Source organism: Chelonia mydas, chromosome 13 (assembly GCF_015237465.2).
Source record: "Chelonia mydas isolate rCheMyd1 chromosome 13, rCheMyd1.pri.v2, whole genome shotgun sequence".
In the NCBI taxonomy this organism is placed as follows: Eukaryota; Metazoa; Chordata; order Testudines; family Cheloniidae; genus Chelonia; species Chelonia mydas.
The window spans coordinates 6,579,495-6,603,843 of NC_051253.2; the positions used below are offsets into that span (position 1 = coordinate 6,579,495).

The window sequence follows — 24,349 nt, forward strand, 5'->3', positions numbered from 1 at the left end:
ATAGAAATCCTAAACTACGTCAAGCACTAGCAATTCTGTTTACCACAAAACCCAAGCGTACATGCACACACCCTTTTATTTTCTTCTTCTAACAAAAGTTGCCCTGGCATTAAAGCTCGGGTTCAGGTGGCTATCCCGACAATTGCATTATGACCTGCTGATGCCTTTTGTATGTAGATAATAATGTGATCTGATAAAGACCATGCTGCATCTTGGAGAATTCCCTAAGAAAGCAATTATCTTGCATTTCTTTCCAGTTAGACAGTTTTTGATTCGGGTTTTTGGAGATTACATTCAGATACCAAGTTCTAACCCCTTATTCGTGACTCATTCCATGTGCTTGAAAATGTTTTAAGTTCAATTGCTGGGGTGGGGGAGGATTCTTCAGTTGTGCAACTTAACTTGCAAATATTTGCAATCCTGCCAGTGGATGCTAAATTCTGACCGATCTCACTTTCTCAGCTAGCTCCCTTCGTTGCCGGTCACATTCACAAATATGGAGGGGGTCTGTCTCCCTCGCCTTTTTACTAGCCTGTTGATGTCCATCATATTGTTTGTTATTGCATGAGCTTTCTGGCCAAGATTTTCTTTATTAACTAGTGATTTTAGTGGTATCAATTTTGGATTGATTAACTGAGATGCCTTAAAATGGGCCTGATTTTCAGAAAGTGCTGAGCACCCATTCTCTGAGAATCAGGCCTCTTGTATTGATTTATAGATTCCAAGGCAGAAAGAACCATTGTGATCATCTAGTCTGACCTCCTATATAACACAGCTCATAGAACTGCCCCAAAATAATTCCTACAGCAGAGCTTTTAGCAAAACATCCAAACTTGATTTAAAAAATGTCAGTGATGGAGAATCCACCACGACCCTTAGTAAATTGTTCCAGTGGTTAATAACCCTCACTGTTAAATATCTATGCCTTATTTCCAGTCTGAATTCATCTAGGTTCAACTTCCAGCCACTGGATTGTGTTATGCCTTTCTCTGCTAGATTGAAAAGCCCATTATTAAATATTTTTCCCCATGTAGATACTTACAGACTGTAATCAAGTGACACCTTACCATTCTCTTTGTTAAGCTAAATAGATTGAACACTTTGAGTCTGTCACTATAAGGCAAGTTTTCTAATCCTTTAATCATTCTTGTGACTCTTCTCTGAACCCTCTCCAGTTTACAACATTCTCTTCACAGTGACTTATGTTGGGCATCCCATTGCTTTTGAAAATGTTAGCCTATAGGTATGTATAGAGCTCAGAAGGTCCACTATTTGTATCATAATGTCTCATGAATAGGGCTCTGCAGCTAGATCATGGGCTCAAAGAGCAACACAGAGTAGTTCTTTGTCCTAGTAAGTGAAATATCCTGGAATATATGCATTTATGTGCCTAATTTATGCATGCAATTGCAGTATGTGCACAAAGCGAACAGTTGCAAGTGGCCCAATTTAGTCAATGGCCACCTGCTTTATGCTAAGCCCTAGTAACTGCGTGTGCAAATTAGACATGCATTGGCACCTACATTTGTGTACCAGTTTGATTAGCTTGAGTTTATGAAAATCAGGTTCCATGATAATAAAATGAACATCATTTCAAATGTCTCCTGCCCGCGCCCCGTTGACGTACCCGTAACATGAAACTATCCAGGCATTAAAAATAACAGCCAGCACCATCAACACTGAGTAGGGGACTGGGGCTCTGTATCGCTTAGGCAGCTCTGCGAAAAATCTCAGCCTCAAGTCCCACTGAGATGCACACACTCTGCACTGCTGACAATCTAGGCGTGTTTAGCCAGTCTTACCACCTGACAGCCTTCAATCTGTTCCATTTGAAGTCAGTGGCAAAATGATAGCGGAAGTGACTGGGAACAGGATCGAGCCCCCTATCACTTGTGTGCAGTTGCCTTTGTTTGTACTTCTGTTAGTTCTGAAAAGCGCTTTAAAAAAATCTATTAGAACAGAACAATGGGGGAGAGACAGTACAAAACAAATGCAAAAATCCAACAGCTGTGCATGAAACTGTTGAGAGCCATGTTTATACAAGGCCAGGGACGGGGAGTCATGGTGCTTCAGATCTAAAATGACTGCTCCCTGTCCTCGGGAGCTCAGTCACTCACAATCTAACCCTGCAGGGTTTTGTTCTGTGCCAGGTGAGCTGGCTGTGTTGGTCCATTACAGGAACCCCAGTAACAATCTCCTTCTGACATATAAATGTTCCATTAATACCTTCCCACTTGTTCCTTTGCTTTTGGCCAATTTCCCGTGCATTAAGCCATTAAGCCATTCATTTTTTCTGGGACTCCCCACCTTGATCATTAACCTTCTCTGTGGAGACTTGTCCAGTGTTCTCTCCACGTCTAAATAGGCGATGCCCGTTTTGCTCACTCAGACTGTTCTTGCTCCATCAAATTAGCCACACAGCCTTCCTTCCCCCAAACGACGTCGGCCTTCCTTACTGTGCTTTCACATTTGATCCCTTAAACGCTATCTAACACTTCCCCCACAGATGACATTGAAACTAATTGGCCTGTAATTTCCTATGGCATCTCTAGAACCTTTTCAGTCATTTCTATGTCAGTGACTTTCCCATCTTCAAGGGCTTCACCTGAATTTAACGGCAAGGTGATTCAATTTAATGAAGCAAAGTTTTGCATTTGGGCTCTGACATTATAAGCCCACTGCCTTAGTTGTTTGTTTCTAGCTGTGGGGAGGGGGGACGGGGGGGGATCCACAAAGGGACTTTGGCGTTGCAACACTGAGCATCATAGTGCCTAACAGCACGGCAATCCACAAAGCCGAGTTAGGCATCCAGGCTCCCTATACAATGAATGTGGAGAGTCGGGCATCTTTGAATGCCTCCTGGAGTCAGGTGGGTTATAACTTTTATCCCAGTGGTTAGAGCACTCAACTGGGATGCGGGAGACCCAGGGTCAATTCCCCCTTCTCTGCCCAAGAGGGAGAAATTATTTGAACCCTTCTCAGGAGAGTGAGCTTTGGGATATTCTGATGGGGGATGCCCTCAATCTCTCCTGCTGAAGCTGTTCCACTAGGGATAAATAATGAAACCACTGGACTACAGTTTTAGAGTAGCAGCTGTATTAGTCTGTATCTGCAAAAAGAAAAGGAGGACTTGTGGCACCTTAGAGACTAACAAATTTATCTGAGCATAAGCTTTCTCGTGAGCTACAGCTCACTTCATCAGAGCATCCGATGAAGTGAGCTATAGCTCACAAAAGCTTATGCTCAGATAAATTTGTTAGTCTCTAAGGTGCCACAAGTCCTCCTTTTCTTTTTATTGGACTACAGTGTCTCTCTCACCCAATGACTTCCTCTGTGTCACTGGGCCTGAGACAGAGGGAGAGAGAATGTGAATGATTCTATAGTCCAGTGCTTAGGGCACACACCCGAGAGGTGGAAGACCCTGAGTCCGCTCCCCCTACTCTTTTATGCGTTATTCACAGTGGAACAGCTTCAACAAGAGAGATTGAGGGACTGCCACATCAGACTATCCCATAGCTCAGTGGTAAGAGGATTCTTCTGGGAGGTGGGGAGCCCCCTGGTCAAATCCTTTCTCCCCCTCTGACAGAGAGTGGGGGAATTGAATCTTGGTCTTTGGCATCCCAGGCAAGTGCACTAACCACAGAATTATGGGATATTCTATAGGTAGCTACCTAAATCAGTAACTTAAATCAAGCTTGACTCAGTGGTTATACACTAGACCTTGGCCTCGTCTTTGCACAAGAGTTGTACTTCTCTAACTATGTCAATATTCCTGTATGGGACTGGGGAAATGCTACATAGAAGGCACATTTATACCAGTATAACTGCATCCACTCTAGGGGTTGTACTATAACTGTGGCTACGTCAACACTAGGAGCTAGAGGTGTGATTCCCAGCTGCCATAGGCATACTTGTGCTAGCTCTCGTTTGAGCTAGCTGCGGTAATATGGGCAATGACGGTACTGTGGTCGCCTCCCTGAGTACAAACCCACCTGAACTCCAGGGCTGTTAGCACATGCTAAAGCTGCCCCTGCTACCACACCTATGCTATTATGTTTAGCGTGAGTTTGTCTATGTGAGCTGGGGATCACTGCCTGAGCTCATCATGTAGACAGAGCCAATATGGGTAAAAAAAAAAAAAATCATCACATCTCTATCCAAAATAGTTATACTGGTACAAAACCTAGGTGCAGACTAGAACAAAGCGCTACCGTCTGTCCATTCCCTGGTCTGCATAAAATGAGCTTGGCAAGCTCTGGTCACTTTCTCTTAGGCAGGTCTCCACGTCACAGCTAGCGTTAGGCTCTGTCTTCACTGCTAACAAAGGTGTGTTTTTATGTTGGGGTAACTGACGCATGTGAACAATCCTGAGGTAAAAACACAGTGATGACATGTTTACTGTGAAGTAAACTAAGTGAGGTCAGCACTATCCCCTCACTCTTGGTTCACCTTGCCTAATTTGCCCTATGGTAAACTTGTCATCACTGTGTTTTTACCTCAGGATTGTTCACATGCGTTAGTTACCCCAACATAAAAACACACCTTTGTTAGCTGGGAAGACAAAGCCTTACTTAGCTCCCAAGAACTAACCAGGCACAGAGAAAACGATCCACTGACTAGCGCTGGTCAAAACATTTTTAATTGAAAAATAATTTTGACCAACAATGGCATTTCATCAAAAATGAAACATTTTGTGGAAAATTTTCATTTTAAACGAAATTCTGAATTTTTGGCCAAAAAACTTGAAAGTTTTCAACAATTTTATTTAACCAAAACCAGTTTTTGGAGACCAAAAATTGAATGGGAAAAATGTCTTCAGTTGGGGTGGGAGGTCGTTAAAAATATATATATATTCATTTGAAATTTGGACAAAATTTTTAAAAAATGGAAATTTCTTGTGGAAAAATAATTGCCATTTTCCAACCAGCTCTGACTCTGGAGCCTTGAAATGGCCCCTCCAATTCAGGTTGAGCCTATTGGCAGGCTGCAGTGGGAAGTGAGGGCTGCGCTGTTCTCATAAAGTACCTTCTCCGAAGACAGAAGGCTTCAGGCTCTCAGGTCAGAACATTTAATTAATTTTTTAAAAAATAAAACAGGATTCAAATAGCTGCCACTACGTGGACACACACCTATGCAACATCCAGTTTTCTAGAAGCAGAGTCTGTTCATGCCACCTAGCTAAGGAGGAGCAACGGTGTGTTACATGCAGTATTTTTTTTTAATTTGCACCAAAGAGCTACGTTTTTCTTTCTCTTTTTGCTTTGGTCACTGTTTATTCCTGTGTTTCTTTAAGCACGGAGACTCTCCTCTTTTACGACTGGAACATTTATTATAGACCAGTGAAATCCCATCTGGAAAAACTCTCCAACTTGCCTGTGGGTAACGTGCCCTTTCTTCTTGTCCCATGGTACTTGGTTTGTCACTTGCTGTTCTATTGTCACCCCGTCTCAGAACCTGCAGATGTCAATGATAAGAGCAGCAGAAGGTGCTGAGTTGACGTTTAGTGAGAGACTGTGACAGCAGCTCTGCCAAAAAGGATTGAAAGAACACGGAAATCAATGTCAAAGCAGAGTTAGGACAAATGCTTTTATGTAAGAAGGCATGGTACCTGGTACTTGTTTGCATACATACAAAATGCAGCTAATGGCTGATGTAAGCTGATAGAAAGAACTCTCTTCAGATGTTGCTGCCAGAAATGAATGCCAAAGTCTTTAACACAGTGATGGAAAAAAAAAAATTTTTATCTGCAAAATCTTGGCAATTTTAGGTGCGTATTCAGTTTTCTCGGAACATCCGAGATATTTCAAAGGAGCTTTCCCTTCCAGAGGTTTCTGCTCCAGTTGGTCTTTATGTGTTACCTATCTGAGTCTTGTGTGTATTAAAATAGAGATGGCCAGATAGATTATGAGTGCATGGTCTGATAAATGTAGCCCTCTTTTTCAGCTCTTGGCATCATTTGTGATCTCTGTAAATTTGTCTCTTATTTGTAGGAGTTTGGCAAACAGATTTGAGAACAACTTTCATTCTGAGTGGTGTTCATGAACTATTCAGCTTCCACTTTTTGCAATTTGTGGGATAGGATGGCCAATGGGAGTTCGCAATCCGAGTCCCAAGATGTTGTTTCTTCTCCTTGATTGGAGGATCTAAACTTTTTAAACCTCAAGACAAAAAGTAAAAAAAATAAGTAGTGAATAATGCACCAAACCATCATCTGGAATCTGAATAATTTATTAACACTGTCTCTCTTCTTCATGCCCCATTAATCAGCCAAAGCTAATATTCATTAAATATTAGAGGTCAAGGTTTTTTCAAAATTGCTCACCACCCAACAGCTCCCACTAAGAAAAATGGGTACTCCCCCTATAGAGAGCAATGGGAACTTCTGGGTGCTGTAATCTTTTGAAAATCCATCCCTAGATAAGCAATTTCTAGTGGGAATGTCTTACTAGATGTCATTAGGAGCAGTCCCTTTTGGAGCCATTCAGCAACTCATTCAGTTCTGCCCCCTCTGTTGTCATTTGTCACTGAGTGATCTCACAATACACTTAGCTCACAGGGCTCTTGTGAAGTTCAGTTAATGTTTGTCCACAACTCTGAGCATGAAAAATTCTCCATAAATGCTAAACATTATCATAATAAAATCTATGCCAGCCAATCAGGTTTCTAGGTGGAGGGTTATTACTCACTGAAAACAGTTAAAACCTGAAACTTCAGCCAGTCAAAAACCAATTTTCCGATTAGCTGAAGGGGCGGTTAGGGCGCTAGCCTGCGACTTGGAAACTTTAGTTCATTGTCTTGTTCATCTCATGTGTGACCTTGGGCAACTCACTCAAGCCCAGATCCTCCAAGGTATTTTGAAGCCTAGCTCCCACTGAAATAACCCAAGTGCTGTGTTCAAACCTTGTGTGGTAAACAAGAGAAGAGTAACACTGGACTTTTTTGGGGGGTAGGGGAGGGGAACTGCCTGCAGGCTGACAAGGACAGCCAGGTCTCCGGGTGGCTAGTATGAAATCAATAGGAGCCTGAATACCTTGGAGGATCTGGGCCTGAATCTCACTGTATTTCAGCTCCCACACTGTACAATGCGGATACGACTACCTATTTACCTCACAGGAGCGTGGAGAGGATAAACATATTAAAGTTTGTGGCATTCTCAGATACTGTGGTACTGAGGGTCATCAAAGGGCCCTACATAGGACTTTATTAATAAACACCTCTTTCCAAAAATTTTATTTGAATAGCTGCACTGCTCTTCTTCCAACTGGCTACAGTCGGGGTCATTTCCTAAAGTGGACCAGGGCCAGACCTGCAGCATGTGTAAGTCGACATGGCTCCACTGAAATCAGTTGGTGCAAATCAAGGTAGTTCCTTTGAAATCGAGGGAACTCGATTTACACCAGCTAAGAATCTGGATCCTAGTCTCTACAGCCAGTCTATAACGCTACAGTGAGCCACCATACACTGTAGCTGCAGCAACGTGAATCAGATCAGAGGATTACATCTACATCAGTCATCTGGCCTAATAAAAATGAAATCATTGTGAGGGAACATTATCGCTGGATCAATGTCTGGTTTTTTGCCTCAGCAGGGGACCTGTGGCAACAGCCTATTCCATGCAATTCAAATTAAGAGATAAAATGTCATTCTGCTCTTTGTGTGTTAGAATAATTTTTTTTAAGTATTGGTGCATTTAAAAAAAAAGTTCAATTATCCTATCATTGCAGACATTACTGCCTGGTGGTTTCCCTTGACATCCATTACATCCATTGTGTTTTTGACTATCAATTATCCAGTGGTAGATCCTAATGAAGGGGTCTGTTCCTTAAGTAACTGACAGACTTTATTGCTGAGAGTATTTCAGTAAATTAGAAATCAGCAACACAAGCTGCCATTGCAAAGCTTTTGTTTTAACAGTGTGAGCTGTTTTACATATCTCGCTTTCCTCCTTTTCATTAGGCATTTGAGAGCCAAGCTTGTTCTAGGGAAGTGGGCATTAAAGAGGGTGATTATAATGGACATGAGCAGAGTGCAGGGAGCCCAAGGGAAAGTCAATTTGCAGCTGCAAAGAGGGAGCCCTTTACCTCTGTGCAAAGAGCTTCTTGTCCCAGAGTTGTTCAGACACTGATTTGTTTCCTTCTATTACACAGTTAAGCTTCTGATCAAATATGTCCACACCTGGATGCTTAAAAGTTAGTCAACTAGATCTATATTTAGGCCCCTAAATAAAGGGTTTACAGAGCTGCTGAGCACCTGTCAGAAGGAGACATGGGAGCTTAGGGCATTTGAAAATTAAGCAGCATGCGTAGGGGCTTAAATATAGATTCAGGTGCCTAAGTTTAGTCACTGGGGTGTGAAAGTGCCTGTCTCTGTTTTTCCATTATACCAGTCTGTAAACAGATGGGAAGGGCATGTGGCTTGGGTTAAAATTCCCATTGTGCTACTGTGATTTCAAGACATGTTTTCTTGACTATTATTTAGTCGCTCCATGGAGCTTGGCACAGAACATTACCATCTGTAAGACATACCACATGGGCATGGCAACCTACAGAAGACACAGATCCTTCAAGTTATTTAGACACTTAACTTCCATTGAAATGGATAGGAATTAAGGGCCTACATATCTTTGAGGATCTGGGCCTTGGTCTCTTGTCCTGAGCTGCTCTCTGGGTACACATGTGTTTTTATTTTTATTTTTACATGTCTGGATCATAAACACATAAAAACAAAGGATCACATTGCCAGGCTCAAGCAAAGTATCTTTGCATCTTGTTCAGGTAGCTCCTTTCTCTGCAGAAAGCTCAGGCTGCTCCCCAATCAAATGGAGAATGAGCGCCACCTTATGGAAAGCACAAGGAGTTTCTCTCCATCTAAAGATTTGTGCTGGTTCCTTCCTGAGGCCTGATTCTCCACTCCCTTGCTGCTTGTGCAGTCGTTTACACCTGTGTAAAGCACTGCGAGGCAATGGAGAATCAGGGTGATAAGGTGTTTGTTCTGTAATGAAGGAAGAATGGAGTCAAATGAAATCTCTAGCTTTCTTGCTGTATCAATAAATACCTTGTTAGTAGATCACAGGGAGGCAGTGGCTACTTGTCCTGCCAAACTCCAAAGGGTTTCAAAAGTAAAGTCAGACTGGAATAGAGGACAGGAAAATCAGGGAAACAAGTGCTGAGGAGGAATGAATCCTGCATTATGTGCCATTCACGGGCTTCATTCTGTAGATTTACTCCACAGAGAGAGTGAAACTGGACTAGGGAAAGGAAGCAGCATTAGGTCACTTCTGACCACATCCCCAACTCACAGTGAAGTCCAATTCAAGGCACCGTCTCAAAACCAAATCCATGGCTCAGCATCTGAATAGGTCAAGGGTACTGAATCATTTACTGGCGGCGAACTGACAGACTCCACCACCTGGGAGCTTTAAACAGTGTCTCCTCTGCATTTTCTTTGAAACCCCAGCAATAATGTATCAGCATCCAAAGCACTGTCTGCAGCAGAGCCCTCTTGATGTCTGTTTCCAGTTTCTGGCATAGGCTATAAAATAAAACTCCAGGAGACGTAACAGAGGCGGAGTAGTGCCCTCGTGTGGTCATCTGTGGCTCCTTCCAGGGACTGATCTCCCAGTCTGTTTTCCTTGTTAGTGATTTGGTGTTTGAGTTCCCTCCATGTATGAATCAGTTTTATAATTGTCCCTTCTTTCCATTTTATTTTAAAACTGTATTGACTCTCTTTACACAGCATTCTCCCACTAAGCAATTGGCACTGTAGGGACTAACTACAGGGTTCTGAGCAGTCCTGTGAAAATTATTCTTGCATTAAACATATCATCCTAGTACTCACACAATAGCTACCAAAACAACACAAGATCTACTTTCAAATACAGCACAGTTCTGTAGTTACTGATGGTATATTCCCAAAAGTTACATAATGTCATAATAATCGACTCCCCTCCCACCGGAAAACATCTGAAAGCCCAGTTTAAACAAACTACAGACTCTACAGGGTGAATTCTCTTGAACACCAGTGATTTCCTGTAAAAGACTTTTTCCCTCTCTGTGGGGCAGGTGGAATGCTAATGTCCAGGCCTTTTGACTGGAACAGAGCTACTGAACTTCTTCCATCCCTGGCTTCTCCGAGACCACTTGACCTCCTCCTTGGGAGAAGAGGAGGGAGAAGAGAGGGGACAGTTACACCGTCCTTCTCTGCACACTTTTGACCATATGCACAATGGGTCGACTAAGCCAACATGCTTTCCTTCATATCTTATGTTCTTAAATAATACAGACCAGGCCTGTGAGAATATCTGTTGGGAGGTTAAGACAAATGGCAGTTTGGTGAGGCAGAAGGTGCAGGGACACGGCTGTGATAGAGACTTGATGTCCTCCTCATAGTGCACTTGCGTCTTCATTCTGGGGCTGGTTTAAGAGAAATGTGTTCTCTTTCTTGGTTCGGGCCTATTAGTATGACTTTATAGACTGAGAAGTTCAAAGAGACAGTGAGTGAGGCAAGCAGAGTTTGGCCTTCAGTTTGTACGAATACCAGGGTGCTCAGGCTTTTCAAAATATGTTGACTGAACTTCCATTAAGAGATGGTCTTGTGGACCCCCCTGCCCATTCCCCATGCAAGCTGCCACCTCCCATTAACAAACTGTTTTGGTCAATAAAGGAATAATTGGCCTATAGGGGAAGTTTATTCATCACCCTCATCAGTTAGTAGCATGTGTGTACATATGTAGGGCTTCTGTCTCTAGACAGATGGACCATTTCCTAAGAGAGGAGAGAAGTTATTAAAATGGATTAATATCCCATCCTCTGCTATTTCAGAAAATGGCTGGGAAAGCCTTGGGGACAAATATCACTGACGATGTCTTCATGGTTAAACATCCTAAACTACCTCTTGTCCTGTTTCTTGCTTGTTTTACACTGTGTGGGCCTTATTCTCCTCCAACGTGCATCAGGTTCACATGGATGTAACTCCATTGGTATCAGGGGAGTAACTCCTGATTTACATCAGCACAGGCTAGAAGACATTCAAGCCCTATGTATAGACCTCTTCTCTCCCTGCTCAGCTACTATTTTGGACTAGGGCATGGGCATGAAACATTTACTGGTGGTTGTGAAGAGTCCAGCAAAGCATAGTAAAGAGATGGCTCAGTGCTTAGGGTACTAGCCGGCAACGGGATTCAGTTCGCTGCTCTGCTACAGACTTCCTGCGAGACAGTGGGCGAGATGCTTAGTCTGGCCAGGCCCCAGTTCCCCGTCTGATAAACAGGAATAACAGCACTTTCCTACCTCACAGGGGATTTTGTGTGTAAATGTATTGAAGATTTATAAGGTGCTTAGATCCTATGGTATTGAGGACCAATATGTACCCTGGATAAGTAAGGACCCTTGCTCTCTTCTAGGCACCAAGTAACTCCAAAGTTTTGCTTGGGCTGAGCAAGGCTTAGATGAGATTTATTTGCTGCCAATGCATTAGGATATCTCTGTGTCCTCCAATCAGGAGGCAGGAGTCACGGGCCATATGGGGAAAAACTGATACATGAATTGCAAAGTCAGCTCACATTCCAGCTAGGGTAACAAAAGTGTGTCTGAAGAAGTGGGTTTTTTATCCACAAAAGCTTATGCCCAAATAAATCTGTTAGTCTTTAAGGTGCCACCGGACTCTTTGTTGTTTTTGTGGATACAGACTAACATGGCTACCCCTCTGATAAGAGTGTGTTTATTCCCACCCCTCCCCACCGCCAGTGCTGGTCCTCTGTTGTTGGCCTACACAAACTTTCCCAGGCCCCCTGGGGAGTTACCTGCTTCTCTGGAGGGGGCTGTCTTGGACATTCAACCAAAACACTGTGCAGCAGTTTGTGAAGAGGACATCTCCATTAATACTGCTTTCACACTTCTCTCCTCAGTCGGGTTAGTGGGTGAGGTCTTTTTCTTCCCTCATTACCGACTGAGTCAAGGAATTATTCCCACTGGAGAAGGCTGGACATGGAGTTAAGGCACTGGAGTTGAAGGCTGGACATGGAGTTAAGGCACTGGAGTTGAAAGGGGGTTCAATTCCCTGGTTTGCTAGACATCCTTAACCCTCCCCACCTTTAAAAATGGTATGACCCTTGTCTTTTCAGATAGTGAACTACTCTGTTTTTTACTATGCATCTGTGCAGAGGCCGGCACAATGGGTCCTGATCTCAGCTGGAGTCTCTGGGTGCTACTTGGACAACAGATAAATAATATTAACACAGTAGTGGCTGATTGCGCCTCCTCCCCTCAAAATATGACTTCCTGGAGAAATAAAGCCAGGCTGGAAATGTTGGGGGAAAGGATTCCCTGTCATAACTTCTCCTCTTTTTCCATGTCATCTTCATTATCATCAGAATCTTAGGGCAGTGCTGGGTTGTGTATTTTCTGTATGGAGCATGAAACCAGCTGAAGGTGAAAGTAATAAACAAAGACCCTGATTTCCAAGCATGAATTGTGTGTGTATAGATCAAAACCTAGAAGTTCCGCAGTAAAACTTTAGCGCTCCAACAGTTTGAGTGAGTCCTGTATTTACCGGTTGCAATTGGGAATCCCCTGAGCATGCTGTTGCACCTTTCTCTATCTCATTAGCATTACCATGGACGTGTCCGAAGCTTCCAGGCCTCTTCCCCGTCTCACACCAGTGTGAATGGCAATCCTTGGGGCTTTAGCTCCTGCTTTTATAGACATCCCCATCTTTTCTGTCCACTGCGGTCGTTTTTAAGCCCCAGCCAGGGTCTCGGTTCAGGTTTGGACACAAGAGGGCGCTGTCGAGCTATTGCAGGCGTAGGGCAGTTTGTGGAAAAGACCTGGCAGCTGAGACAAAGAGCTGGTGCAGGAGGAGGCGAGATGTTGGGAACGCTCTGTCCACTTTGTGTGCGGGATCAGGTACAACACACTAAATCCGTGGGCCTCCTTTGTATTTACAGAAGGGCTTTGGGTAAAGCAGATCCACACCGGGGGAGGGGGAGAAATTGTGTAGATTCCTGTGTCCACTTTCATGTGAGTGTTTTACTGTAAAGACTTTTAACCTCCCCCCACCCCCCAAGGATTTGCAAACAGGCTAATGTTTGTTTAGGGTGAAGGGGGGAATCAGAGAGGGCTGATTCTCTGTGCAGTAGTGGGTCACTGGGAACAAAGAACTTGTGGTGGTGCACAAAGGAAATGGACCTCTGGCTCTGGGACAGACTCAGGGAGGGGAAATAAGAAGGTATCATGCCCTTTGTGGGGATTTCAACATGCACGGCCCAATCCCGGGCTATTGAATCAAGTGCCAGGTTTGCTACTGGCTTCAGTCAAACCAAGCCCTAACAGCAGGGAGCTATGTGTTTAGCTCGGGGCTAGAAATTCTTCTCTCTTCGCTGGCACTGGCTTGGCCTGTGATCTTGGGTCAGTCCTTTGGCCCAGCTCCTAAAGAGTATTCCGTTACCTGACTCCCACAGTCAGGCACCTAAATACCTTTGAGGATCTGGGCCTTTGCCTCCTTCTGGATGGACCCATCTGTAAAATGGAACCAAGGCTCGGGGGCTAGGAATAAATCTGGGTCAGCCTCCGCTCCTTCTTCCTCTATGGATAATATCTGCGTGGGGGACGGCTTTAATTGACCTGCAGCGCCTAACCTGCTGGGGCAACGGACGAGCTAGGGGAGAGGAAAGGGCGTTCGTGGTTGCTCCTTGGTCCACACGGCCCCACGTCCTCAGCTGCTGTAAATGGGCTCCAGTGAGGTCCCGGCTGTGCTGGGCTTGGGGGCAGTGGAGTCAAGGCTGGGCGCCAGCAGCTACAGCGCCGGGGTGAAATGAGGTTACCTCAGGTATAAAGGCAGAGGCCCCGCTCCCAAGACAAAACAGCTGTGACAGCCGCTTCTGATTAACTCACGGGGGGTAAAGGGGATTCAGGTGGGAGGCTCGCAGGTTCTCGGCCAATCCTCCCCACGCGGGAGGCTCTAATCCAGGGGAAGCACCTGGCATGGGAGAGCGGTCTCTGGCTCTGAACCAGCTGTGGGCCCTTGGGTGGTGTTGGGGGAGGGGGGGGAAGATGCAGTTTCTGCCTCCTTGGGCTGGTGGCATCTCTTTGGCATAACCACTCTGCCAGGAAGTGGGGCAACAGCACCTTCAGGGAGACGGCTAGAGCCCCCTCCCTGCAGGACTTACTACCGGTGAGATGGTCAAGGCGTCCGGACTGTGTCAGAGATGCTAGGGGTGGGGAGGTCTGTTTGAGCGGGTTTGGATCGGGCATTTTGCGAGCAGCAGCCGTGGGCCTGTGTGTGGTGCAGGGATTAAGGTGACTTCTGTATTGGGGGTCTGTTGGGGCTGCCGGAGGTTCTCCCTCCTTCTGCTGTTCGAGACCAGCAGGCCCTAATAACGCCTGGCTCTTCAGCTAGTGTCAAAGGCCCGCGAAGAAGGGGGTATTTTGGTTCTCCGCTGTCCACTGAAGTGTCTTCCCGTCTGGTTTCAGATTGTAGCTGACCGGCCCTGGGGAAAACTCCAGACGTTTGTCCCAGAGCCTGTGGCGTCACTTGGGGGCATTGCCAGGACCCGCTTTCTTTGCCCTGCTGCCGCAGTTGGCTTTCAGAAAGGAACAAGAGCGAATCGGCAAAGCGCGCTCCGGGCTAGTCGGGCAACCCCTGTGCGCGTTTGGGGGCGCTGTTGCCGTGGTGTGAACGTGCTACCCTGAGACCGTGTGTGTGCGGGGGGCAGACCTGGCCTTTGCTTAACAGCAACAAGGATGTTGTCGGAGCAGTGTTGGTGGTTGCTTCAAATCCGGCCTGGCTCTGCTGGTGGGGGTCCCTTGGAGTTCTGGGAACCTGCCTAGTGGAGGGGACAGGAGCGCCCCCTGCGCTCTCCGGGCCAGCCCCGGGCAGGCAACCGGCCCCTTGCACCCCAGCTAGTGCCGCCCCGTCACTCGGCCCCTCCAGCCAGCTGCCCAGGGAATCGGGGAGCAGGGCAGGCCCGCGGGCTGGACGCGGTCTGACCGCTCTCCGCCGCGCCAACCCCAGCCTCCTGGCTTCGAAACCCGCCCCGTGGAGGGACCCGCAGCAGGGGCGGCCCAGCGGGTCCAGCCGGACCAGAGCGCTGGCTGCCCGAGCGTGTCCACACACCGGCGGACCCCCCTTCCCTGACACGGGCCCGTTCTGAGCTCGCACACGCTGGCCTTGCCCCGCGGTGACTCCATAGACTGGGGGGGGGGGCGCTTGCCCGATACCAGGTGCGACGAGATCCAGATCTGCCCAAACCCCCGTTTTGCAGCGCCTGAAGGAGGTGGGGCGGGGGGACGCAAGGCGAGTCGGCTCCCCTCTCCAGGCCTGGTCTGCTGGGGGGGGGGGGGGGGGGGGGGGGGAGAGGGGAGAAAGATCCACGGGGGTCCGTTTGTCCTGGTGATCTCTCTCCCTTTTCCCAGACCCTATTTAGCCACGCGCCCCTCCTTGAGCACAGATTGCGCGGAGCGCAGTTGATGTGCGCGGTAATTCACAGCATCTGGGGGCGCAGTGCTAGAGGAATCCACCAAGGTCAGAGTCCACGGGGATGGAGGAGGGGGGTGGGAGGGTTTGAGGCTCGGTTGGTTGGTCTTGATGCTGCTGAGTGTAAACAGGTGGGCATCGCACAGGGACCGTCGTCTCTGTCTTTCCCCAGCGTCGCAGACTTCTGCTGGGGGAGCAGCCCAAGCAGCTAGAGAGACCACCGACCTTCCCAACGCCAAGCAGCTGGGAGACTTCCCCTTCGCTTTCCCTGCCCCGCTCCCCCTGACAGGCAGGGGGACACACCCACTCTCCCGGAGGGAAGGCGGAATTAAATAAAACAATGTAATGTAATTTGGGCGGGGGGGAGAGACACTCCTAAACCAGGCAAATAGCCTCCTGACACTCCCCTCGTTGCGTTTCTTTACAACGGGCCCAGACCCCACCCTCCATGCGCTGGGTCCCAAGTTACACCTTTGGGGATGCCTCTGTCCCCCGTGTCTTCGTGTGCATGTCTCTTCCTCCAGGCACGTGCCTGGGGGCCAGCAGTAGGGTTGGGAGTTGGCCTCGGCAAGTCGGGATTCGGTCCGCTGTGTCTTGATGATCTGGGAGACCCTGCGGCACAAAGTTAATTAACATAGAAACAAGCAACCGGGGTGGCCGCGGCATTCAGCGTGGCCCACAGCCCTGCGAATTACGCATCTCGCCTTCCAAACGGCCGCGACTTACAGCCCGGTTGGACCGCGGGCCTTACTTGCCATACAGCAGAGGGAGCAGCAGATGGCGCTATGCGGGGGCTCTTCTGCAGCCCCTGGAAATACAATTTTCTGCTAGGTTTTTGGACCAGCAATTTAATGAATTTTAAAAAGTAAGGGGGTATGAGGAGACTCGTATTTTACAATGTCATTACAAAGATGGTGAAAAATTAGACAAATGAGGAACTTCAGCTTTTTTTACATTCTCACAATCATATTGATATAAATTGCATAGATACCTATATCAACACCTTTGAATGCATGATTATATATGCACCCTATATATAAACGTAATGTAACTTATATGCACATATCTAGAAATACAGAATTACTCGTTTATATATATAATTTTCTATTGTAGAATAGCCATGTTAGAGATGCATAAATACCTAGAAACTTTCTGCGTAACTAAGCTGCATTCGTAACAATAATTCTTGGTTCTAAAATCTAAACTCTTTAAAATAACACCCCAAATCTTCTTACGGCTATTGCGTAGTATTCTATAACTTAAAAAAAAAAAGACACAGACGCACGAATTTTATTTACAAAACTAAGCAATGTGCATTTCAATACTGTTGTAAATAAACTATTAAAGCAGCAACTAAAAGAGCTGTGGTGGTTTCAAAATATTTAAATAAACTATGTAACCTCTTTAAATCGCAGCACTGCTCCTTTGAACCTGCTGCATAAGGATAAAGACTTGACGTTCAACAACAACAAGAAGAAAGGAAGAACAAAATTCTTTCGTCTGGCATTTGAAAAAAAAAAAAAGGAGTTTATTAGGGTTATTGCAATGATTAATCCAGGAACCACGAGAGAAGCTGAACTCTTTATTCCAACCTATTTTGCCACTGTTCTTAGATTTGGAATGCGATTCGGTTCACCCCAGAAAATGGAATGAAAGTGCTTTGGACATCTGTATTTCCCTTCCTCCCCCATTCGAAGTGGGTTACATATATAGAATACAAGCGACGCTTTTCGGACATTAAGTCCAAGCTGAGGGCTTTGCCTCTAAAACAGAACGAAATCTTGCTCCTCTTACTCAGTGCAATCCTTGTTTCAAGTGACATTGAGCAATGCACAGCACCGCTTCCCTGAACCTTTGGCGGGTTTCTTTCTCACTAACAGCTCTTGCAACTCCCTTTCTGTGCCCCCTCGGATCACTCCATTCATTGCAAACGTCTCGAGGGAGGCAAAGTTACCAGCGTGGGGGTTGCAAGGACATCTAAACCCCCCATAATAATAGCAACCCTCCTGCATTGTCTTCCTGGCTCTCCCCTCCTTAGCTCCCCCTGCATTGTCCTGCCCTTTCCCTTTGTGAGCCAGGAGCCCCTAAACCTCTGCATATTCAGGAGGGGCCTGCTTCGCCCCCCTGCCACTTTTAATGTAAAGAGACAGCTGCCCTGCAAGACGCTGGAGCCTATTGTTGCTCCGATTTGTCAAAAGGCCGAGGATGCTCCATAGATCGCTCCGTGGCTACTGTTAAGTGTAATTAGAGGGTTTGTGTCCCCCATTCTCATTAAAATGAAGCTGTGAGGCTCCTCTCTTGGCATTCACCGCGTGCCTTAATTGTATGGACATTAAATCAAGGTCCGCTGTGAACACGCAGAGAGGGGCTCGGCGGCAGCAGGGCAGGGAGAGACCAAAGCACAAGCGCGTCTTCCGCGCGGAGCGCTGCTGGTCCGCTCGGGTGACCCCCTCTCCACAACACGCGCACACGGCTCCCCTCCGGAGCCGGAGAGAACAGGGGTTCTCCGAACCTCCGAGAGGAGAGAGACACCCCCCACACACACACACACAACACACACCCTCCCCAACACGGTATAAAATATAAAAAAACCGGACAATATAAAAACAAACCCTAGGGAAGAAACCCCCACCCCATTGCAATGAACCCCCATGTCCAATGTAAAATATCTCTGCACTCTACCCGCTAGAATAAACCTCTCTACAATTACAAACCCTATAGATCCGAAGCCTGTACAGTAAACCCCTATACAAACCTCTACACCAAACCCTGTCCTATACACCGCCTACACAATCAAAAGCCTTTGCAACGAAATCCTATACAATAGCCATATATACCACTTATATAATGCAAACCCTCTGTACGGTATAATTTCTGTAACAGCCTGTACGGTATTTAAAAGGATAAGTTCTTAACAGAGAACAGCCACCCCGGAAACTGTTGGCCACCTTCTAATAGTAAGACAGACCTGAATTAAGCGTAACAGATCCATCATGTCAAGGGACAGGTCTATTTCTCTAGAGTTACCGGTCCAGTCAAAGTGCTGGGCGTCTTTCCCCCCCCCCCCTCTTCTACTTTCAAATCATCATCATCCTCGTGTGTCTCTTAAGCCGCTCAAAATGCAAATGAGCTGATTTCTCTTCTTTAGAAGGGAAACCGAAATAGCTTAGAGGTGCATTGGCAATCCACAGCGGCTGGGCACAATAATAGCTCCACGCTTTGGGGTGGTTTTTTTTTTTGGGGGGGGGGGGGTGTTGTTGGTTTTTTTTTGTTTGTTTTTTTTTTTGCTTGTCTGTATTAAATAAGGATGGAAAGAGAGTGACCATGATTAAAGCGATTTCGTTGCTGGCCATCGGAGTTAAAGGCACTTTATTAATTTAGGACGATTTCTTTCTATAGATCTTGCCGCTGAATCCCCCCCATCCCCCTCCTTGTCGTCCTCCCGCCCCCCCCCCCCAAAAAAACCCCCTAATAATGATAAAGCCCATTAAGGACGCTTACAAAAGAGGAAGGAAGGAAGGGGGGAAAAAAAATCCTGACGCTCTTCCAAGTTAGCAATCGAGCTGGGATGTTCTCCCACCATTGTCGCCTAAACCCCATAATTACAGCACCGGCAAGACTAGCTTTAAGCAGATTTACCCATTCCAGTGGAAGCAGCCCTCTGTGGCTGGGGCGGCAGAAACTCTGCCTGCTTTCTCAGATCCAGTGCGGACGCCCTCCCGTGGCTCAGCGTGCTCGTTGTGTGTATGCAGGCTAGAGATGAATAAGAAAAGCGCCTAGTCTCTCATTATCTGTTGAATTTTAGACCTTTTCTTTCTCTTTCTCTCTTTCTTTCTCTCTCTTCCTCCCCCCTGGAACAATGAAGAAAGACCTCATCGGAGCGAAAACCAGGCTCCCGCTCGGCTTGGAAAAAGCCAGATGAACTTGTATGGGTGCCCCACGCGTCTTTCCATTCTCCTGCTCTTCTCCAGAGCTCTTTCAAGGGGTTATGAGGCGTCTCGCTCAATTTATCCCTTTTCTCTTGATCTTCCTAGCAGAGGGGTTTTTGGGTCTAGTCCTGGCTGTTTCAGCTGATCTCATCCAGTCTAAAGGATTAGCGCTTCTTCCCTCCGTCCAGGCTCTCAGCACATCTGCCGATTGGGTTCGGCACAAGAGGATTACATTGGGACCCAATGACGTCACCGCGAGGACATAAGTTCTCCTCCATTAACCAAATCCTCATCAGCGAGATGTCCTTGAAACTATGGGAGTAACATTCGAGAGACTCTGGTCCCAGCCCATCCCCACCTTCCTCTCAGCCTGGGTGCTGGGGCTTTCAGAAAACAGTGTTTAAGCTTTGAGAGCTTGCAGCTGCATCTATGGCTGCGCTACAGGGCGAGAGAATCTAGTCATTGGAGGGACACACAGACCTTATACATTGGGATCTGCACCTAAACTGTTAATCAGAGAAGCTTTATATGTTCTGTTGCGGTTGTTTATGTTTTTTTAAACAGAGGCAGGAGGGGGAGGGGAGGACTGTATAGCTTACACTTATATTTCCTACCTCAAAAGACATCCGCAATAATTTTCCTTAAAGCTGACATGGATGTCATTTAAAACAAAACAAAACAAAAAAACCAAAAACCAGACTTGAAAAAATTGTAAAGAAATTATTCTCTTTCCCCTTCCAGGAAGAGAGAATGTGTTTAAAGTCACACTTTTAATATAAACGGGTTCCCTATTTACATGTGTTTTTGTTCCTTGTGATCAAGCTTCTTAAAGTTACATAATCACGGAAGTCACAGGAGCAAAGAATTGCTTAGCTTGGAAGGGAAGGAGTTCCTTATAGATCATTTCTAAATAATAAACCGAAAGAGTGGCGTTGGGTTTAAAAGCCCACCAAGAGGGACAATGTAGAATTCAATGCACATAGAATTCCTGTTGCCATCAAATACCCTTCATTTATTTCACCGAATGCTGGTTCTTCTTTAAACCATCCCCAGAAAATAGGGCTCTCTTATAAGGAAACGCTAGCTATAAATACATGGTTTTAACACATTTATTTTGTGTGTTTTGTTTTTAAGTCGTGACTGAATGCCTTCTACCTAGAAACCTCTTTCACCAGGCTGCACTTGCCTACCCCCAGTGTCATGCCATGTTTTTAAGAATCCGCGTCCTTTCGCTCAGGGGAGATTGCTTTTATTATTATTAAATAATTCTATATACAGATCAGAGATGAGTAATTTAGAACTGTTCTAACACGTCTTATTGTACTTTAGTCTTATCCTTAGAAAATATGGCGAACCACTTCTACATTCCCCCCCCCCCCCAAGTAAGGATTTTTAAGTGGAAAGTGCAGATTTGTGGGTTATCTTCCGCTCTAATAACCTTCTGTGGCTAGCAAAACGCTGCGTTCTATTCTTAGAATGGTTTAAGACTGTGATTTGATTTGATTCTAGCAGGATTTAGATGGACACAGATATTTTACATGCCTATGTGGGAGTTGGACTCTGATTAGTGCCAGTTCTGAGAGTCTCCACTTTGCCATTGCTGGGTGAGCAATTACATGATGGGGGTGTTAGTACAGTAGAACTTTAAACTATATATACATTTTGTTCCCACTAGATCAAACCAATTGTTCGGGGCCTTTGTTGTTGTTTCTGATAGTTTTATTTATTTTAGATAGCGGGTCTCTGACAGGCAAACCCAGAGACTCAATTGGGGGAAAAAACGGTTCAAGGCAGTATAAAACAGAATCTCACGACAGAGTATCTACTAGGGGTATATAATAAAGTAGCCATCAGAAATGCTCGACAGCTATGTGAAATATCGTCTTCAAGGCTTAAGGCCCATAGTACAAACACTCGCACACCTTAATATTGTGTGGGGGTGACTTCCTTTCTATTGTATAATGCTACAGTGCATGGCATGTGTATTAGATCGGCGAAAATGCATTGTTTGTTACGCTGCAAGAGGAATGTTTGCTCTTGGAGCATCGTTTTTCCATCTTCTGAAGATACTTTTTCCCCACCTGGTTCATTTCAGTTTATTATGCATCGACTTATTTATGGCCACGAGAAGCTACATGACCGCGAGTCTGTACCTGGTGGATTTAGGTTGAAAAATCTCAATAAATGTAACCTGCGCGAGGGAGCTCTTTTCTCAAGCATTTGCCATCAACACGATGCCCATCTTCAGCACAATTCAGAAATAATTTTCTTTCCACAACCAAATCCAGGATTTGCATTTTTGAAGGGGGGAAGGTGGTGGTGGTGTTGTTATTGCTTTGCCTCATCTAGGCTTATTTGATTGGATAATATTAAAGTTCTGTCTTGGTGTATTGGGTTCCAACCACCACAATGGTTTTCCAATAGAATGACATTTCTATTTAGCTAGAACTGCCCTTTTAGTTCCCAGGTGGCATTCCAGAAATACCTGTCTCCGATGCCTACACCGTGCTGGGCTCTTAATACAGAGCAGCTAATGGCAACGGAGTGAAAACCAGGGAGATCTCTTTCAGTCTGGAAAACAATGATCATATTCTCAAACTCTCGGTCTTCCATTTTTGTTGTGCATTCCCCTTCAGCTGGGCTTGGGGTCCCACATTTATTCCTTTCCCCTCCCCTGTCTCACGTTATCATAAGGAATTCGAGCACAGAGACCAGGTCTTGTTCTGCAGGGGAAAGGTGCTGAAAAGAAAGGTGAGCTCCAGTCCTCTGGTTCCATTCCCGGCTAAGGGTTCGCTGTCCATGGTGTTGAATGAAATAGGTTCTCCCCTCCCCCCCCTTTTCACATCAGTCACCTCCCTGGTATTCAGAATCGGTGCCCCTTCATCCTGCCCTCCCGTCCTATTACTCCCCCCCCCATAATAGTGCCAGTTTGACTTAAAAAGTACAATTTACCTCCAGGTGTATTTGAATAGAACAGTCAGGAATAATGGAGAATTTTTTCCCCCTACTGAATAGAGATTTCTTTCCTTTCCTTCGAATCCAGATCAGCGAAATCTTATACGTACAGACTGCCTTAAAAATAAACTTTCTTAATCAGCGAAGTGACCACCCCTGTATCTGTTCGGGTGGGGGAGGGTCGGCCTGTCATCCATGCACAGAGTGTTCCTGCTGCCTTTCTAAATGTTCCTAGCGACTCTGGAGCTGTAAGCCTGGTGGCCCCAGCATGGATGTGATATTTTTAACCTCCTCCTAAGGCAAAGAGAGCTTCTGTTGTAACAGAGCAGCGTCAGGCTGCAAAGAGGAAAAACTTTCCTATTTGGCATGATGGTGGCATGATTTTCCTTCGCTTTAAAATAAGCCACACCAATGGTTTAGCCCCTCTGAAGTTTGCTGTTAAATCAACTCTCTCTCTCTTCCCCCCCGCCCGCCCTTTTCAACCTCCTGTATGAGAGGCTTTAAAAGATGTGTAGGGTTTGGGGCTATTTCAATAGCGCTTCCAGCTAGACATTTTGTTTTAAGAACATCCCTTCCCTAATCTCTAATGCAGCAGTTCTGTGTTCCGGAAGAAAATAGTCAGATGACTTGCAAAGGGCCATTTTCTTTCTTTCTTTCTTTCCCTCTGTCTCTCTTTAAACATACCACCTACTGGTCCCCGAACAAAGAGATCCTAGAGACAAGAAACCTGCTATCACTTTCCAGACGTTAACTCTGCAATGCATAGCGACCATATTAAAAATATACCGCGAAATCCATAGTAGCCTCTCACAACATACGATCACCCCTAAACCGTGTGTGTTTGTGTATATGCATAGACATATACACGCACGCACATACACTGCAGCGAAATCAGGCGATGCCAGTGATCAGAGAAGCGCGTTGCTTTCAGAAAGGCCCCCTCTTTCCCCCTTCTGCTGATTAAGTCACTAACAAGCATCTCTTTTGCCATCGGAACTTGGCACAGGTATCGAATACAACGTATCGACCCTCCACTCCCAGAATCGGTCGCTATGAACCGACCCACAAGTAAAACAATAATATATTTTTAAACCAGGCCTTGTTCTGTTTCAAAAAGTAAAGGAAATAGAGGGGTGGGTTATAAATCCCTGGCCTCTCGTTTAGGCACAAATAATCTAGCGGCGTAGAAAAGCTTTCAGTAGAGACTGGTCTTTTCTGTGGTTAATTTAAAAGAATAACTTAATCACACTTACAAGAGGTTTTGGATTCAGACTTCTCTACCACGTGTGTCCTCGGTCTTTTTGGTCTTCTTGGTTGCTGATCTTTTCCCCCCCTCCAGATCTGGAATAGTAACAATAATAATAATAAAAAAAAATTTAACCCGCCCCCTCGAAATATACAATTCACTGATTTGCAAAGCATCTTCCTTCGTGTAAGAAAGCTGCTTGCTCTCCTCCGGGCTGCTTTCCTGGCCTCTCAGCTCCTCGAGAAAGGAGGAGGGCCTTGTGCATTACAATCGCATTCAATTCAATTCATTCTGCCGGTTTCTAACGGTCTCTGGACAGCAAATCCACACCAACAGGGGGTCAAAGTCCCCTCCTCACCCCCCCACCCCAGTCTTAAACACACACAATAGCCGTCAGCTAACGGCACCGCAGCAACTTTGAAACATTCAAGCATCTGAAGTGAAGAATGCCAGAAGCTCGCCTTTTCCCCCCTCCCTCCCTCCCTTCCGCTTGTCCCTTGATTTACAAATTTAAAATATAATCATCATAAAAAAAACCCCTCACTTTGATCCGCATGTTATTTCACACACCCAGGCAGCATTCTCACGTCAAGAATTTCCTCTTTCGGGAAAGATTAGTCCATCAAATAGCTGGGTAATTTTCCAATTACCTAATATTCTTTCTCATTTCACCATGCTTCTGCACTGGAGAAAGCTTTTTCTATAGATATTTATTTGGTATTGCCAATAAAGAGAGGGCATTGTAGTT

General features: G+C 45.8%; 3 long non-coding RNA genes across 3 annotated transcripts in view; 2 read left to right on the top strand and 1 right to left on the bottom strand.

Moving 5' to 3' along the window:
• Positions 1-4,679: 4,679 nt before the first annotated feature.
• Positions 4,680-24,334, bottom strand: LOC119563658. The gene is made up of 3 exons (XR_005222148.2): positions 24,146-24,334; positions 23,609-23,696; positions 4,680-5,525 (listed from the first exon to the last, which is right to left on the bottom strand). It is a non-coding gene; the product is annotated as an uncharacterized LOC119563658 (long non-coding RNA).
• LOC122462645 overlaps positions 10,802-24,349 on the top strand; it is a 309,415-nt gene continuing 295,867 nt past the window's right edge. The window contains exon 1 of the long non-coding RNA XR_006285332.1: positions 10,802-12,902. This is a non-coding gene — a long non-coding RNA (uncharacterized LOC122462645). The remainder of the gene's footprint in view (positions 12,903-24,349) is intronic.
• LOC122462644 lies at positions 13,926-17,196 on the top strand. Its single transcript, XR_006285331.1, has 2 exons — positions 13,926-14,169; positions 16,887-17,196. It is a non-coding gene; the product is annotated as an uncharacterized LOC122462644 (long non-coding RNA).